This window comes from Aythya marila, assembly GCF_965140915.1.
Source record: "Aythya marila genome assembly, chromosome: 1".
Taxonomy (NCBI): Eukaryota; Metazoa; Chordata; class Aves; order Anseriformes; family Anatidae; genus Aythya; species Aythya marila.
In genome coordinates this window covers 34,721,575-34,738,124 of record NC_139042.1, presented here as the reverse complement: position 1 = coordinate 34,738,124, position 16,550 = coordinate 34,721,575, and positions in this window count along the sequence as shown.

The following is a 16,550-nucleotide window of genomic DNA, read 5'->3' as shown; positions in this document are numbered from 1 at the left end:
GCAGCACTAAATCCTGAATATTATATAATGCTAATTAAAACTAACAAGATAACAAATCAACAATTCAAAACCATTGCTGTGCTTCTGACAGGTTGGTGTTGTCCCTGTAATTAATACCACGTCGTGTTTTAATGCTTCATGTATCCAGCTACTGTGCCAAGTAGTCTTCATCTATTCAACCACATCCCCCAGCAGTTAACAATTTTAGTTTCAGCCTATTTTGAATGTTTCAGCCTATTTTGTGTTCATGTTCTGAATTCAAAGGGCATTTTCTTCTTGCTTTGAGTATTATATGAGATTTTATTTTTTTGTGTGTGTTAACGAAACAGAAGGACAACTAGTGACTTGACAAAAATTCTATGAATTTGGAAAACCTCTAACAGTATTTTCTAAATTATTGGGCTAAAGTTATTTGGAAATTAGCAAGCGTTGTGGTCAGAGACATTAGTATTTGCAGCCATGAGTGGATAACTGAGAACAGTGTTTCAACAGCTAGTAAGTCTGGCCTTCCTCTGGACACAGAATATAAACTCATTTTACATAAAGCGGTGGAATCTTTGTCTGTCCATAAAGCTGCATGAGAAGGTCAGTATTCAAGAGCATAAGCACTAAAGGTGAAAAAAATAATGCAACAGTATATAGATATCCAAGAAGCAATACAAGATAGAAGAAATGGGAATTTGAGCAGAGAGGTTGCAGAGGGTAATGTGGAACTAAGATCATATCATTATACTAACGAATTGAATGTAATCTTAATATGAAAGCTTCTGAATATAGTTCCCAGCAGAAGAGACAATTCTGACACTCATTATACTTGTGTAGATATAAAGGTATGTTTCAATGGGACAATGAAAAATACTTCCCTTTCTCAATTGCAAAACCTCTGTTTTACAGTGATTTCAAACAGCATATTATTTTAGCCAAGCTTCTAAGACTGAATTTAACATATGAATAACACATTAAGTATATTTGTATATCTACTTACCACACACTCCAGTGTTAACCACAAAGACATTTTCAGGCTGTTACATACTAACAAAAAACATTTTCATTTCTGTAGGAACAACACATATGCAAGCTCTCAGACATACTCACTACACTTCTTTCTGCAGCATTGCCAAGTCTTGATTTTCTTTTGGAAATATTTCAGTGTTTTTGCTTCTGGAAGGTTGCATGATGAAACTGATATGAACTATGGAAGCTGTTATCACCAGGTTGACACAATTCCAGTCTACATTGCTAAAGCTATGCAGCCTTTACTAAATTACACAACCTGGGAATAAGCACCATCCCACCCAGCTCAATCTGGGTGATGAGTGAATTTTTATGGGGGAGGAAATCCCTTTAGACATGTTCATTAGCCCTGGAAATGGGTACTACATTGTCAGGTTCTCATAACTTCAGTGCTGTGGTTCTCCCCCTCCAAAAAAATAAAATAAAATAAAATAAAATAAAATAAAATAAAATAAAATAAAATAAAATAAAATAAAATAAAATAAAATAAAATAAAATATAAAATAAAATAAAATAAAATAAAATAAAATAAAATAAAATAAAATAAAATAAAATAAAATAAAATAAAATAAAATTTAGATTGCATTGTTGATTCACCACTGGAAAGGGAGTTCATGATATAGCAAACAATATCAAACTGAGTAACAGCACAGTTTGTCTCGTTGTGCTTTAGAAAGTTCAAGATAAAAGAAAAAATCATCTGGAGGAAGGGAACAGGTAGATATACAAGAGGAAGAAAGACAGCTGAGGGGAAAGAGACAGTAGAACAAGGACACCCTGAGGGAGTGTCTGGTCCACATAATTCTAGGTATCATACTGATGTGAAATATCAAAGTAGACTTCCCTTTATACACTACCGCAGCATGTCTCCCAGTATTCCTGGCTTTTATGGTGGCACTGTCAGGTTGGAAAGAATGTTAGGATGTATACGTCAATTTATAGTTATCTCTGTGAGTGCATGTGAATGTATGCATATACAAATCTGTCTCTCCCCCTCCCCCTCCCTTTTTCCTATGTCTAAATATATATGTACATTTCTGTGCATGCATCGTCAGTTTTCTCACAGCTTCTGCAAAGAACAGTTCCCAATATGAGAGGTGTCTTAGAGATTAGAAAGACACCTATCTCACTTGGTGTGTGAAGCTAGATGACTAGTTTTAACTGAAAACCTAACCATTTCAATTGTTCAAGTTAGCTGTCAGCAAGTATGAAGAGCTCATACTCCTAACTAGACAAAGATGTAAATCAGTCATTATTTAACAGATTATGATTAAATATGTCATGAAAAAAAGGTTCTACATTTCTGCTCAATAGATAGGAATAAGTCCTATGGATTAATGAATTTGCACCGGTGTATGAAATAAAGCAGAAGCAGATGTTTCTTACATTCTTATATTCACAAATTTATTTTTGTTGCATTAAAATAGGTGGTGTGTGTTGTGTTTTTTTTTTTAATTAAAAAGTATAAGATCAGTAATAATCTCTTTAGAATTAGTTACTGAAAATAAGACTAATTTCCAGTATAGCTATTTTTTCCACTTCTAAGCTTTTGCAGTAAAGCTGTTTTGTTTGTTTGTTTGTTTTACTATTTTTGAATATAATACAGAAGTCTAAGTGCATCTCTTCCAAAATACATATAAAGAAATTAACCTGCAAAGAAGTCATTGTATCATAGGAAGAAGTTCAGACTGTGGTTGAAACTGGACTATGATAAAATTGCTATCAATTCTTCTATACAATGCACCTGATTTTCTGATGATGGCCATATTAGAAATCAGTTGTCAATTGCTACAGATTTTCTAATGTGGACATGTATAAATGGTAGTTTAAAAGAAATTAAAAAAATGGAAACTGAGCAGAAAGAACAAGGTAAAACTTCCTGCTTGAACTGACCATTGCTACTGCTGTATATATGTATTTAAAAAATAAATTAAAAAATGATAGCAGGTATCCTGCCTCCTGTTCTTTTTATCAGGTCTATTTTATGTACCTTTATAAGGGAGCTCTACAGAGAGCTGTGCCCTTTCCTGAGCACTGAGAAGGATGAAAAGAAGTGATAGGTTTTTACTAGCTTGACACAGACAACCTTAAAGAACACAAGAAAGAAAAGAAAGAAAGAAAGAAAGAAAGAAAGAAAGAAAGAAAGAAAGAAAGAAAGAAAGAAAGATGGATGCACATGCTGCACATAAAGAGTCCTCCAGAAAGTCTTGGAAATACTAAAAGTTCACGATGATTTTAACCTGATGCTTACTGGATAATGTCCAGCAATTGACAGCATAATACAATAGAAAGGACAGCATATATATAAGATTAGAATTAAAGCTTTGTAATACTTTTGTATCAAAATATGATACAAATAAGGCAAGATGCCCTCTCTATACCATGTAACTAAGTGTGATGTAGTAAATACTTGCAAACCAACAATACAGCCCCATTACAATCCCGGGCTATTATAGTATAAAGTAACAATAATGAAAAGTGAAGAAGAGATGAAGTAAAATCAGAGATGCATAAAACATAGAAGTGAATGATGGCTTATACCTGTACATCAGCTGGCAATGTCTAATCAGAAAGGTGAATATCATGCCATCATAGAAACAATGTTTTGCTTTAGATTTAAATGTAATTATTTTAAATTAGTTTATTTTTAATAGTTCACCTTAAAAAAAAAAAAAAAAAAAAAAAAAAAGCTAAAGTAAGTGCATTATGCAAAGCCATAGGGAGATCAAAACAAAATGGAAGTTGTTTATATAACAACTGCAGCAAAATTGACAATGCATGTTGAGTCAAATGTAGCAGAGCAAGAGACAATTCTTTTATGTGTGCAGAGAGGCTTGAAAAATTTTTTGAGTTAAATGTTCAAGCATTTACAAAATAACAAATGAATCAAGATTTTAGAAATGTCTGAAGCTATTATTCTCAGTTCTGTCCCTCAAACTACCCCAAATCTTCTCCGTTCCATATATGCACATCACTGCCCTGCACACTGATAGGGACAGAAATAGCTTAGTTTCCTACCTTTTCTTCTTCCCATCTTTTATTATTATTATTATAGTTTATTTATTTATTTATTTGTTTGTTTTAACTTTAGTCTTTCTAGGCTTACTGCAACAAGATAGGGCAAACTTAAGCCCAAAGAAAACTGAGAACAGAGGTTTCCACAGAAAAATTAATTCTGCCCTTTCCTGCTTATTATTAACTGCACTTTCTGTCATGTGCATACCAGCTATTAGACAACTAGAAATCAGTTTTGTGGCTGTTGGTATTTGCTTATCTTTTCTGTTTGTCAGAGGCACCAACTTTTTTCCATATTTTATTTTTCTGCAGGATAAGAAACATAGTCTTAGAGACCAAATGCTGCATCCAAAGTCACAATAACTTAAATAAAAGATCTTGTGGATAGTCATTTTTTAAATGGGCATTTGGTATATAACATTGCAGAAATGTGTTCTGTGGCAAATTTCTCTGTATATTCTTACCTTAAATAGGCCAATTGTTAGGAGAGCTTTGCAAAATGCTATAAATAAAAATATAGCATTGAAAATGCTTTTCTCAAAGATAAAAACAAATCAAAGCAAAACAAAACAAAACAACTACTCATGTAACTTTTTAGTTTTATTTTTATTTTACTATTAAAAAACTCCCAAGAGATTTATATCAGCTCTAATAAGCATACTAGTGTTTTATACTACCAATAAAAGAAAATCCATTGATCTATTCACATAGATGTACAGTAATCATGACAATGATAAAAATACTACATCTTCATAACAACAACAACAAAAAAATACATGTAGAATAAGATTATTTTTGTCCCTTACAAGACTATTCTATAGTAAAGTGCAGTTGATTAGTTATTTCTTTCTTTTTGATGGCAGTCTTTTGAGCAAATCCTGTGTAATGATCCCAAAGGACTGTTTTTCTCTCTCGTTCCACCTATCACCTCGCAATCCATGACCTTGATGTGAACTCTTTCTCAATGTTGTGGGGTAGAAAGACATAAGAGCTGACTTGTGATGTCAGAGACCACTACCACCACCACCAGCACCACCACCACCACCCCGCCCACACACACACACAAGGAGACTCCCCAGTTACCTGTCAACAGATATTGACAGTTTCTTTTTCTTTCATGTGCCAAGGGTGCTAGGGACATAGAGAATCTGTATTTCTACTAATAAGAGTTCAAGAATTGCAGAAACTGCTATTTAATCTAATCTTAATTTTTATATTTACTTTCTAAATATTTTGAACTTTCTTATGTTTTAGTCAATGTATCTGAGTTTAAACCCAAACAAAAAAAAATTTTGTCTATACACATTTGCCCCGATAATGAAATACTCCTTCCTCACTACTCCAAGGGAAAGGTTCAAGAAAAAGTCTGTACTAAGTATCTAAATCCAACATATTCTTTATCACTGACATTCACAAATAACCATCTACGTACAAAAAGTGTATGACTGCTGGTAGACATGGTAAACCTGTAGATTTGTTGATCAAAACCTTGGTCAGTTATTGCTGTGAAAGGATGAGGTTGTTGAGAAAAGCATGATAGACATAAACACAACTTGCCCATCCTTATGACAGACTGATTCAGAGAAAACCTTGTGAGGGGAATCTTGCAGAAATCCCCATCTCCAGCACAGCCATCTGTTCTTCTATTTATTTACAGCTATTTCTGTGTTGCTTACTATAGTGTAATTTCTGAGCCCATTATTTTATCAATAGCAAGAGTCTTTAGATTCTCCCAACATGTTGACCATATTTTCATAAGGTGTTTGTCTCATGGACACTTTCCCTAGCTGTGATCAACAACAACCCCGGTGCAACTGCAGAAATTGCTTAGAGGGATTAAAGCATGTTAACCAAGCTCAAATGCAATTTAGTTATAATAAGTGTTTTGTCCTTATGGAATAAGTTAGTCATACTGTCTGATTCTGTTTATTGTTTAATCTCTCACTTCCATCTGCTCTATTTCCTTCCCTTTTCTTGCTCCCCATATCCTGAATCTCTACCATTTAATCTCTGTTTCCCCCGTTACTTTATCAACATCTTTTTGTTTCTATTTTCTTTTTCCCTCTTTGTCTCCAGCAGTGTAAGAAAAATGCAAAAATGCTTGCTTCTTATTCCTGCTAACTGTTCTATGTCATTCCTGTACTTCTAAAGAATAAGCTACCTGAATACATGGGAGGAAAAAAAAAAAAAAGGGAAAAAAAAAAAAAAAGCTAAAAGGCCATGCAGCTCCCTGGATAAATATGTTTTAGAACACATTTTCTCTGAGTGTTTATTTAAAGATATTTTAGCATGTTATTAGGGAAACAAAGCCATCAAACCTACATTTTCATGACTCTCAATGATTTCATATCTGCATGGATTTAGCATGTTCAGACTATAGGTAAGTACCATGAAGTACCATGGCAATTTTATCTATATAACTAAGTAATTCAAGGAATACATAGTAATGATTCTCTTGCAGTTGAAAATAAACTGTTCCTGAGGAAAATTCAGAGCAGTGCTCTAGCTCAGTTGCTCTGTAGGAACTAATCTCTCTTCACTGGTACAGTGGGGAGCCTTGTCAGATTAGCTCCCTAAACTAGACACAAGGTTCATGAAACTGGTTCTGCCCAAGGCATGAATGAGCTCATGGGATCAAGCCCTGGAGCTATAGGTTGTGCATTGTATGAGAACAGAGGTGTGAAAGCACACTGACATGTCCTTCCACCCTAAGAAAGGAGTTAGCACTTAAACTCACATACAATTAAAATGAGGTGAGCTCACAGGATTTCATAAAGTAGCATATTTTCATAAAGCACAGCATACAGAGCTGTGCTTCATGAAAACTCCCCAGTAATTTTGCTGTGGATTTGTCAGAAGTTGCTCATGGTAAAAGAAATTTAAACTAAGCAGATCTCATGCAAGCCCATTTCAGGAGATTACTAAGCAGCAGACAGAGCAGTGATACATCTGCAGTGAGAATGATGAAGAATTTCTTGATGCATACTCAACCCAGCTATGTAGTACATGTAGATAGAGCAGGCCTGATGCATTTTCATCATTTCATTCATTCTTCATGAAGGCTGGACAAACCATAGCCTCAGGACCTGTCCCCATGTGTTCAAGCCTTAAGCAACTCTCAACCTGTAAACATTCAGATTAATAATAATAATGTAATTGAAGTCTAAATTGTATCTTATGGACAAGTAAAGAAAATAAAAGTTAAAGCAGCAGTTATATATACATCAATATTTGCAGAATCTTTGTATTGAACAGTTGGAAAGGCTGCATTTATGACTACAGATATGCTCATAATGACAAGCTTCTATTTAAAGATTATATTTCTTTTTGGAAATGCTGAATGATCTCCAGTATTCATATGGCCCTTTTCTGTCTAATTTAATTGTATGTGGTATCCAGAGAACAATATGTTGTTGATCATTTTCATACACATACAAGTGCTTTTCCATACTCATTGTATACCAGGTCACTTGAAAACATTCCCATTTGTTTGTAATATGAAATAGTATTTCATATGTAATTTCGTTATATTACAAAATAGTATTTGCAATGCAATGTTACCATATTCTGGAAATTATCTATACAATGACTATATCATATGACTGTATGAGTTGTTGAATACAAATTTATACTTAATTATACCTATGCCACTCCAGTCAAAGAATATCCACCTGGGTAAATAAAAATCTTTGTTGTAGTGGCTGATGTTGTTATTATTAAGAAAATTTAAAGCTTTTTTTTTTTTTTTTTCCCCCAGAAGACTCCTTTTCTGTTTGGATAGCTCTGTGGATGCCAGTCACAAAATTCTGCTATTTTTCTTCCTACCATATTCCCTTGATATATGGTTGATTTTCTTGACCAGCCTCTCTACCCATACCAAAATCAGTTGTAAGGACAAGGATGTTATTAGAGGAAAGATGCCTCTTATGGCATCACACACATAAAAATCTCTGAGGCAGCTGTGAAAACTACTACATGAACTGTTATTGCGTTCAACTGAGTCATGATTTGTCCACTGAGTAGTAACTATATATATATATAGTTACTACATATATATATATAATATATAATATATAATATATAATATATATATATATTATATATATATATATTATATATATTATATATATATGTAGTAACTATATATATATATAGTAACTATACATATATATATATATTATATATATAGTTACTACTATATAGTGAATATAGTGAAAACCTATTATATGTACACCAAGAGGTGTACAGGTATGCAAGACAAGATCACATCTATAATTTATCACTGACAAAATATTTTGTATAATAACAGAAACTTCTTACATTTCCTGTGGGAAGGGAAGGGAAGGGAAGGGAAGGGAAGGGAAGGGAAGGGAAGGGAAGGGAAGGGAAGGGAAGGGAAGGGAAGGGAAGGGAAGGGAAGGGAAGGGAAGGGAAGGGAAGGGAAGGGAAGGGAAGGGAAGGGAAGGGAAGGGAAGGGAAGGGAAGGGAAGGGAAGGGAAGGGAAGGGGAATTCAAAAACTGTCACTTAACGAGTCTGGGATAATTGTCTACAGGGAAGAAAGCAGTTCAGGCCTCTCTGAGAACTTATGTCAGATGGATGTGCTCCTCAGGAAGGGGGCAGTCTGTCAGCATCATTTGTCAAGTAAGAAAGGCTAAGCTATACTAGATCATATTTACATAACTGCTGTATAATAGTGTGTAGTTTGGCACATTTTGGTCAAAACATCACTAAATTTTAGACTTGGGGATGAATAAAATAGTGCTCCTTCACAGAATGTGGTGACATATGCCACACTATCTGTGGCATTGAGATGAGGCAAGGCAAAGAAAACAAATGTCCCCATTAGTGGTAAGGACTTAGTTCTGGTTCAATATGCCATGACTCCTCTCCAAGGTGCATTTCATTAGCTTCTTTCAAATAAATACAGAAACTGAAGGAAAGTATTGTGCAGTGCAGCTATTAGAATAAATTGTGCTGAAAAATGTGGGCTGGCTATCTGAGCAATAATGATGACAGCATGGAGGCAGTTATGACAATAAATACTTGACAACAAACAAAAAACAGGAGCCTAGACCAGGCTCTACGTCAGTAGCATCCATATAAAATATCAACTTTCTTCATATATGCATAGACATATGCTTTCCCCAAGCCTCTGGAAAGTGCATTCATAGAAAGAACAGATGAATGCACCCAAGAGCTGAACAATGTCTTCATGACCTGGATACTCAACAGAGAATGAGATCTCACCATCAGGAAAGATCAGCTGATCTTGTTGTTCAACAGACTCAGTGTTCTCAATAGCCGTGTTGTTGCCAAGGTAGATCACAGGTGATAGCCTTTTATACTGTCAATTTCTATTCATCTTTTCAAAATTTGCTTTTCTTCTACTATATTTTTTTGGCTTCCTAGAAAAGTTTATTTCTGAATACATGACTGTCATCTGTTGTGAATAAAGAAATAGTTTCCTTCCTGAAAAAGCAAACAAAGAAACAACAACAAAACACACAAAATGCTACTTTATATTCTTACTTTTCTCAGTGAAGACTGGGGCTGTTATTACTGAAGGTTTTTTTTTCTAGTATAAGTTCCTGGAAACAGGCTTTTCTAGTGTTGTAGAACATCTGGCAGAATTGGTAAAACATTTAATTTTTCATTTTTTCCCCTTAATTTGTATAGTGTTACCTTCACTGTCTGTTTCTTGTTATGAATTTCTCTGCTACTTTAAAGAAACTCTTGACACTATACTGTCTGCTTGTGTTGGCATTTATAAAGAATGCTGCTGCTCTTCAACTGGTGATACACATATTTCACATACAAGATGATCTTTCAGAATGAAGGGTTTAGGGCAGGTTTCATGGTCATTTGCAATTTAAATTATAGAGTGCTGTTATAAAGTGTCAATCTACAATAACTAGATGAGGGAGCTCAAGGCCAACACAGAGATCCAGATGCTTTTCCAAATACATTTGCTGCTGCAGTAAAGGTGGACTTTAGATTTCCCCACTTAACAGTAGCTTGTTCTTACTTCCTTGATAACTATTTGCCATTCTTTCTGTCATGTCAATACCAATTTTTGTGGTATTGCAATATAACTTGAGCCAATTTAATAACTTTGGTTAAAAAAAGAGAGAGATTAGCACAGATATAAAGAGTAATTGGAAGAAGACAGATCTCAAACTAGTTAAATTCCCAAAGTAATACATTGTTGGGTGACACCCTAAGACACAGATTCATGTTCCAGCACTGAAGATTCCAGAGCCACACTAACTACTGAACACTGAAAATTTTCTTAGGAGTAACTTTAGCAATAAAGGTACAAAAAGAGCAAAGTACGCTATTAAGGATTGTCTTATGTGCTATTGTGGTAGGCTTACCTTGGCTGGCTGCCAGATACCCATCCAGCTGCTCTCTCACCTCCCTTCTTCAACAAGACAGTAGCAGAAAATAAGATGAAAAAGCTTCTGAGCTGAGATAAGGACACGGACATCATTTACCATCACATCTGTTTGCCATCACAAGCAAACAGATTTGACTTGGGGAAAAATAATGTAATTATTGGCAATTATGAAAAAGGGTGGTAAGAATCAACACCTAAAACACCTATTGCTCCCACTTTTCCCAGGGTCAAACACAATGATTCATTCCCAAATTCTCTACCTCCTTCCTGCCAAATGGTACAGGGAGGAAGGGGAATGGGAGCTTTTGTCAGTTCCTCTCTGTAAATCCTTCCTCCTCACACATTTTCCCTGCACTAGTGTGGTCTCTCCATGGGCTGCAGCTTCCTTCTGGATTTGTATATCCACATGCTCCAGTGTGGGGTCCTCCACTGGCTGCAGCGTGGAGATCTGCTCTGGCATGAAACTCTCCACAGGCTGCAGAGAGACAACCCACTTTACTAGGATCTGTACCACAGGCTGCAGGAGAATCTCTGCTCCAGAGCACCTTCTCCCCCTACTTGTTCTCTGACCTTGGTGTCTGCAGGGCTGTTTCTCACATGCCTTTTTTATTGAATTATTTTTTTTTTTTTCACTCAGTCTTCACTGCTGTTCTGAAGTTCTCAAGTGCATTGCCCCAAGACACCGTCATCTTGGCTGCTGTGCCCACCTATGCCCTGCAGTAGAGGCATTTTTTTTACTTTTTTTTTAGGGGGAGGATTTTCTGTGTTGTTGCATGTAGATGGTTAGCAAAATACTGTAAAAATACTGTAAAAATGCTTTAAAAGGTGAACAGAGAATAGGTATCTGATAAGTTCAGAGGTCTGCACTTGTTTCATATGTGTTTTTCACCCCATCTTGTCTGTAATGCCAGACATTTTGTTTCCTGTGCAATGCTAATACATCATCAATTCTTTATAAATAGGATTATTTTCCTCACTGCAAGCTCTAATAGGCTTTCTGCACAACAGTTGTAGACTCTGTCATATGTAATACTAGCTCCTATTGTGTTGGTGGGTATGGATCCCAGAGAGCCACTGCATAATCTGTGCTCTAACAGTTATCAGGAAGTCATCAGTAAGATTAAAAAAAATGGCTTTCACAAGTACATTTTGCCCATTGATAGCAATGTGTGTAGTTAATTTAATGGAATCAGAAGGTGGGAGGAATAAGTATTGTGACATTTCCTCTGGACTTTGTAAGACAAGTTGTGTTTCAATTACTTACATTAGTATACATTTAACCTCTTTCCATTATGAAGTTCCAGACATTGTACCTCTTCAAATCACCTGAGGTAAGTTGGAAGACTTTATCTAAGGGACAGCCGGAAAATGGCTGTGAGCTGTCATTTTGATTTTCATAATTTTCTATTCTAGAAATATCAGCCTCTCTGCAAAAAACATATTATTGTTTCTCTCTACCTTCAATGTTTTGCATTTCGAATTCCTTTTACCATAAAAATACATTTTGCATTACACAGCTCTTATTTTCACCTTTATGGATCGATTAGGTTGTGTCTCTTCTGTGTTCCCAGACAAGTGCCAGTGAAGTAATTTCCAAGTGAACACAGTAGTTAAGAGTGCTTGGCATTTTCCCCAAGTGTAGCTAAAAAGGAAAAAACACCAAGGACCTTAGCAGAGATGAAGCTGGGTTAAATCTGATCTGCCTACAATGAAGCATTTTGAAGATAATAAAGGGAGAAAACTGATGTTAGAAATTTGCTATTGATTGTCTGACTTAAGCAAACAGCATAAAAATCAAAAGAATTTCTGTGCTGTAAAATGAGTCAAGTAATCAGGAAAAATCTGAGGGATGAAACAAAGATGATAACACATAAGAAATTGTACAGTGTACTCCAATATTCACTGGGATCAACATAAAGAGGCCTCAACCTAGTCTGTATTTGCACCTGAATTCTGAGACCTAGCCAGTTTAATACACTGGGACTATTTATTAGAACTGGGTGGAATTTGACAGTGAATTTTCAGAAAGCTCTGTATTGCCGAAACTGTAGTTCCATTCCAATGACTATTTAATTATCCATACAGAAAGGAACAAGCTAGTATAAATGAACAGGGGATAGTGACCCCAAAATAGCTAATAAAAATTTACTAAATTGTTCACTGGGCTGTGGAAAAAAAAAAAGAAAAAAAAAAAAAAAGGCTTTAACCTGAGTTTCCCACATTGTAGATAAATGCCCAGAGACTTTGATTATTGGACACTTTAAGGAGAATCCCAGTTCCACCATAAAATCCAGCCTGTGCTGGAAGAATATCGTGAACTGATATTTTCTAATGAAACCCTTTTTTATTGTGAAACTCCTAGTGTACTTTTTTTTTAGAGCATTAAGCAAGAACGTGTGACTTGTAGCATCAGGGACTATTCATAAAGAATACATCAGTTGTTTTGGAATACCTCAGCATTTACAGCACTAGCTTGTAAATTCCTACTCTACTTCATATATTATCGGCAGTGAGTTTCTCAGAAACGCTCTTAAGAAGTATTTACATGCCTGACTCCTAAATCCAACCTTCCTAGATCCATTTACTATTTACCATACTATTCAGAGCTTCTCAGGGCAGCTTCAAGACAGAAATAACATCACGTTTTTACTGTCAGTGCTAGAATGCCCCCCAGCCTGGTTTTATTTAACTCCCTGTTTAAGATCTCACTGAGCTGTTGTCCCTAAGAGTAAGCCCCCCATAACTGTATCCCTCCATATAAAAACAGGGGGTGACAATGCTTCCCTTCAGGAATGGTTTAATAATAAATATTTTAGACCTATTCGTTCTGTAGCAGGTACTACTGATCTGTACCTCCCATACTAAGCAGCAGGGTTTCTCTCCAGCACAGCAAAGAGAAGAACCAGTGTAACAGGCCTGTTTTCAGCAGAGTTTCAGAGGGCTGAGGAGGAGCAAATATTCTAAGAGTTATCAGAGAGACTGCAATAGTCAGGAGTTTCAAGACCTGTTGCAAGTCAGGGTGTTGGGAGAATTGTATCAAGTGGATTGTCCTCAATTTGAGTATTGTAAGACTGCTCAGGGGAAAGCATGTCCTGGAATGATTATGCCTAATGCTAAGCCAAAGAAATCCTCTCTTCACACCACTGCACTGGAGTGTCCTTGGGGGCTGCATTAAGAACTGACTGTGCCTAGGTAATTTATAGATGTAGTTTGGTGTGACCTTAATACCAACAGAGAACTAGAACATGCAATCTAATTTCATTTTGAATCTTGTAACAGACTTCACTGTAGACAAAGAAGTGTAGTATTTAGCTGGCAAATGAAGTCTAAACCTGTGGAAAATCAAGTCAGTGAATTTCTTAATGACATTTTCCACTTCCCCAGTGACCTTCATCTGATGGTCTAAAAGCACTTTACAAAAATATACATTTGTTACACTCAAAACTAGTTGGAAGATTATGCTATTTTGTTTCCTTCCCTGTGGAAAACATTGACTTATCTGAAAAAAAAAAAAAAAACTGGAAAAACAACTTTTGACTGGAAACAAAAACTCTCCATTCAAAAATACTTCTGTAGATTTTGGTGGGAGTTGCATAGGTAATTCCTCTTTATTCAGTTCTCCAGTTCTTTTCTGTGAACTGTAGCTGGTGATCATAACATACCTTGTATCGTTTTCCTATTCCTCCCCTACTCCCCCACAAAATGAAGTTCTAGGAGCATATGTGACTATGCTACATAACAACTGAAGAGATAAAACAGGTGTGGAAACACTATTTCATACTCAGAACCATTTTTTACTTTCTCATAAACATAACTTCTAGATAGGTTTTTAAGTTATCAGAAACATTCTTTGCAATTTTATGTTTAGAGACTAGTGATGGTGGTCAGCAGGATTGTAGTTACTCACCCCAAAGCATGCTCCAGAAGACTAAAACAATTTTATAAAACATGTTATATATGTTTCTGTTATGTATTCCAGCGTCTAATCCCATGTTCCTGAGAGAATGACGTGCGGTGTCTGCCACTAATTACTATTTGTGGTGACCAAGCTCTGACAGCCCACTCTCTCACTTCTAACATTTTGCCACCCACAGATGTATAGTTTGGCCTATGTCTAGCCTATATTTATTTATTTATGTTTGCTTTGCTTTGTTTTGTTTTCCCCAAAAATTACAGCAACTCCATGGTGAAACTAGAAATACACCTCTGTGTGCTTAAAATTTAGATACATACATCTTGCTATTTCCACCAAACACATTTTAAGATTGCTAGTGTTTTGTGTAATTGAATGAAATCAAACAACAGGAAAAAAGATAACATGAAAGTGAAAAGCAGTGATGAATAAATTAATGTGTGCTCTATCATTGTCAGAATTATCCAACAAATAAAAACAGCCTCTAAAAAGAAAACTTGAAGGATTCAGCACAAAAGTTATTGAAAGACAACAAAGAGGCTCAGGCAAAGTATTAAAAGAATGAGGATAACTGAAGAGATGATGTAACACAGTAGGAAACACAGCAATCTGCTAGGAATGGTGAAAATGTGAAATGAAAGGAAAATTGTAGAAGAGGTTAAGATAAATAACAAAGTTTTCTCTTATTCAAGATCATATTGAACAAGAGGTCATTGGAAGAGACAGTAGAAATTCTCAGAGCTGGCCTGAGTAATTTACTGACTGAAGAGACAGACATAACTAAAGCACAATCAGAAGAATTCTTCGCTTCTGTGTTCACACAGAAGGCTTGGGGACAGATGTCAGAAATAGACATAAATTTCCCAAGAGAGCAAGAAAAAATACCGAAGGAGGTAAGATTCAGCTAGAACAGGTGATCAAGGAATTAGAACATCTGAAGCTTAACACAGCTCCAAGACATGGAAGTATCCCCTTGAGGTTTCTAAAAAAAAAAAAAAAGTTGCAAAAAGGCATGGGAGAAACATTTCCAGATGGAGCTGAAACCTCTTTGAAAACAAGTATAACATGAATAGAGTATATGAACAAATATAGTTTAGACTAAGTGAGGCCAGAACCTGGTTCATCCTTCTCCAGTCAGTGTGGAAAGCAAAACAGAGAGCACGCAGCCCACTGCCTGAATCCCACAGCATAAACTCTGTGAAACCACTGCAAAAGGGAATTTACCTACTCAAAGTAAAAACATTGAACTTGTTTATTTGTCTGTTTGTTTGCTTTTAGGAGGAAACTTACATTTCAAGAGTAAGTCTTACTGAGTGTAGGATTCAACTGATCAAAGGTCCATTTCTTCACCTGGGCTGCTTTCAGTAAGTCTTCTGTTCAAACATGAAGGCAGAGAGTTAATCAGACTGTGCTTTAGCTGTATCTGTCTCTTCAATCAGTAAATCACATTTTAGCTTGCTGCTGTGTCTGAAATAGTCTACCCTTACATTCAGTGGGAAAAAGGCAGGCACTTTCAGGGCTTGAGTCCAGTCAGCCTTAAAGAGCATAGCTAAAACTGTCCAGTTAAAGCACACCTGATGAAAGTGTGCCTACATGTATTTCTCTTTGTCACTAAAAAAAAAATATGCAATTAGTAGCTCATATGTACATACTCACATTGTAGATATCTGAAGATGAGTAAGGCAATTCCTACTACAAATATTTTGAATCTATAAAGTGGTTCAAGACCAAAAGCTAAATCAACTAAAATTATTCTTTTATTCTCAGATCTTGCTGATAAGGTCTTGCATCCTATTCTATCTGGACTGGAAAAAAAGTCACAAACAACACACTTAGAAGTGATACTAACATGTAAGAAAAGATTTTTCTAGGGAAGATACTTCTCATGTCAGCCATTTCACACATATCTGCATATATATATGGGTGCTGATCATTATCATGTATGATAATAAATTATAGAAATTTCTCTGTCATGAATTTGGTTGTCTTTATCTTGTCTTTATCTTTCCTGAACAATTCACAACTCATTTTCCTACAATATGTATGAATATACCCAAGCTCAGTTTACTAGTACAGATAGACAGAAAAATCAGAGATGGAGCTGCATTAAGGTAAATTAGAAAAGCAATGACAATATCATTTCATTTGGACAGAGATATAAATGAAGATTTTGGTTTTCATTTTAACTGAACTGGCAAGAGTAGTCCATT